Raw genomic sequence first — 3,563 nt, forward strand, 5'->3', positions numbered from 1 at the left:
GGTTTCTGTTTGTGTATTATTTGTTTTTTTATTAGTTATTATGTTGCTATATTGTTATTATGTTTTTTACTTTATTTGTCTATTCAGTTAATTCATTGTTTTAATAATGAGAGTTTAATTTTTTCAGGATTATGGAGGATTCTGGGTTTGGCAGTGGAAGGAGGGAAGGTAGATCTGTCACCCGATTGTCTGGGTTGACAGCTGGGCGCATTGCCAAGGAGAGGACACCGGTTGAGGTGGATCCTCGTTCTGGCAAGGCATCAGGCCCAAATGCTGCCAAGTTTAAGAGCTATTTGGGAGTCCTAGCTCGACAACATGTTTCTATTATCATTCCATCATGGGATGACGTTCAGGAGGTTGACAAGAACCTCATGTGGCAGGATATTCAGGTATATACTTTCACATCCCTTGAATATTATATAACTTAAATACATTATTTATTAATTGTTGTTATTTTCATAGCAAAATTTTGACATTCCCAATATTGAGGTCATGAGGAGGAAGATGTTATCTGCCCTGGCCACCAGATGGAGAGACTTCAAGACTTTCTTGACACAGGAGTATGTATTTGGAGAGCGACAAAATGAGACTCCCTGTCTAAAGTACCAGATCACTAATGAGGAGTGGATGCAAATTCGTGCCACTCGATTGGACCCTTCGTGGCAGGTTAGTTATTGATAACTCTTACATTGACACAAATACTTAAGGTATATTTTAATTAATCTTATTTTCTTTTTTGTATTATTGGAGGCTAAAAGAATAGCTGCCCAAGAACGACAGGCCAAGAATGATGCACCCCATCTATTGTCAAGAGGGGGATATGAAAGAAGAAAAAAAAGGAAATGAAGAAGGCTAGGGCAGAGGCAGCAGGGGTTGAGTCTGCTGACCGTGTGGAGTCACCTCCCTGCCATGAGATGTGGATAGCAGCCTGGACAAAATCAGATGGGCAAATGACTTCTGAGTCTACAAGGGTCGTTGCGGATAAAATAGTAAGTAAAAATATACAAACTAACACTCTTCATTTCAACTCATTTAATTCATAAGTGTAGTTTAGGGTATACTTATTGTTAATATGTTGTAAGAGGGTTTAGTTGAGCAGAGCACCCAGGGCTCATTTGTTTTCGATGGTCGGAATGATATCCTCACAACGGCCATAGGAAGGCCAGAGCACGGAGGCCGTGTGCGTGGTGTTGGTGGTTCTTGGAGCCACCGAGATTTCTTTGGTGCCCGATCATCTAGGAGCACTGTTGACTCTTGCAGTCAAGAGGTTATGCAGAGATTGGAGCAGAGATTGGAGAGTCAGTTTGAAGACAGATTGAAGAATATTCAAAAACAGTTTGAACAGAAGTTTGAACTTTTGGCTCGTTCTCAGCAACAGACTGCAGTTGCTCATGATGGTGTTCGAGTCAGCACTAAAGGGAGTTGTGTTGCTCCAAATCCCTCACCAGATCAGACTCACACTGATGTACCAAACCAGTGTGAGTTATATGTTGAGGATGACCCCCCACGGTTAGTGGCAATTGGCCGAGTATTTGAGGGTGGCTCAACCATCCATGGTGTCCCTCTACAGCCAGACTAGACACGGGTTGTGGTTGACCAAGTTCAAGATGTTGCTACTCCAGTGCCTTTGCCCAATACAGAGGTTCAACTAGTGGGGCAGGCAACCGGCACATTCTTAGCTTGGCCAAAACGTTTGGTCATGCTGCTTTCAGCACGGGCAAAGGTAATTATATTATTGCTCTTTTATATTCTTATAATTCTATTATTGTTTAACTAATTTTCATTATTTCTTTAGGATTTTATCAATCGTGGTAAGGAGGTCATCAGAGAACCTCATGTTGATGATGCTGATATGCAGAAGCTGAGGGTGATCCCATATCTAAGCTTCTAATCATATTACCACGATTAAAGAAGAAGCCAATTCAATTGCAGTGGGACATTAGAGTTTTTGGAGTTGATAGCTCTGATGTTCCACTATACATATCTTTGCCTGATGCATTAGAGATTGTTGGGGGAAACTCCATGTTAAATATATTTATCATATAGCTGTGGGCCATGTAAGTCATATTTTCTTTTATGAGTCTAAGTTTACAATAATTACATTTAACTTATAATAATTATTTGTGTTAGGTACATGGACAAATTGAGTGTGGAGCAAGGACAAGCAGAATTACATGGATTTATTGAGCCTCAATCAATCCAAAAATCAGGAAACACTCAGGTCCAGATCCAACAATATATGCAAACATGGATGAGTGACTCAAGAAGAGATATATACATGGCTCCATACATTGACGGGTTAGTTTTTTAATTGGTTTTTTAATCATGGTAATTTTATAACTAATTTGTTTGTCATACAATGTAGGTCCCATTGGCAGTTAATGGTAATCATTCCTAAGGAATACACCGTGGTGTGGTTTTGTTCACTACATCGAAAACCAAGCCACGAAATTAAATGCCAATTACAAGGGTAACTAAATTTTTTCATTATGTTTTAAAACTGTAATTATATATATTGGCTAACATTTGTTTTTATTTCAATTAATTAGAATCGTGTCTGGAGCTAATATTTTAAGTGGAAGAGCCAGATCATCAAAGTCATTGCATTTCATATACCCTAAGGTTAGCAAATTAATTCATACAGTCAATAATATTTAAATTTATTGACTTTGGAAATAATAGTTATTTGTTTCTCATTTTAGTGTAATAAGCAACAAGACTCGTTTGAATGTGGCTATTACATCATGTATTGGATGAGAGCCATAGTTTCTGCGGGTATTATTGATTCTTGGGCGTAGGTAATTCATATCAAAATTTATTTAACTATATTTACCTTTAGGATAATTAACATTGCATATTAATGACACTTAAATTAATGTTTCAGGTCTTTCAAGATCCATCTTCATTGCCCGAAGATGAGTTGCTCAAGATAAGAGAACAATGGACAACTTTTTTTCTAAGTTTAGTTAGTTAGATATTATGTTTATAGTTTGATAGTTAGTTAGTTTAGTTAGTTAGATAGCATTGACAAACATATGTTTTATAGCTTTTTTAGGATAATAGGATTTACATTGTCATAATTTATGTTTTTTAAGATTTATATATTATTTTCTTTTTGTCATTCAATTTTGAAATATAATTTGAATTTCTATTCTGGACTGCCTGGTTTAGATTTGGTATTTTGGACTATATTTATATGCAGGTGTTGGGTATATCAAAAATTTATAAACGTTTTAAAAAAAAAACTGCCACAATTTACGTCGGACATGGCGTTGTCCGACGTAAATTTACGTCGGGCCTTGCAATGGCCGACGTAAATTTACGTCGGACCACGCCATGTCCGACGTAAAATTGTGGCATGTTTTTTGTCCCTTTTTACGTCGGTCTGTGAGAATCCCCGACGTAAATTTACGTCGCCTTTCAGAGCCGACGTAAATTTACGTCTCCCGTATTAACGTCGGAACATTTTCCGACGTAAAAGGCTCAAAATAGGCGACGTAAAAGACCCTTGGTGTACTAGTGAAGGATCACTTCTATCACTTTAGAAGCTTCCTATCTTTAGA

The 3,563-nt window shown here is 37.5% G+C and overlaps 1 long non-coding RNA gene across 1 annotated transcript; it reads left to right on the forward strand.

The window, feature by feature from the left end:
• The first annotated feature begins 492 nt into the window (after positions 1-492).
• LOC145956554 (uncharacterized) lies at positions 493-3,151 on the forward strand. The gene is made up of 2 exons (XR_014432803.1): positions 493-2,470; positions 2,550-3,151. It is a non-coding gene; the product is annotated as an uncharacterized LOC145956554 (long non-coding RNA).
• Positions 3,152-3,563: the final 412 nt, after the last annotated feature.

The sequence above is a fragment of the Cajanus cajan genome, chromosome 3 (genome assembly GCF_000230855.2).
Source record: "Cajanus cajan strain Asha chromosome 3, NIPB_CcT2T_4, whole genome shotgun sequence".
In the NCBI taxonomy this organism is placed as follows: Eukaryota; Viridiplantae; Streptophyta; class Magnoliopsida; order Fabales; family Fabaceae; genus Cajanus; species Cajanus cajan.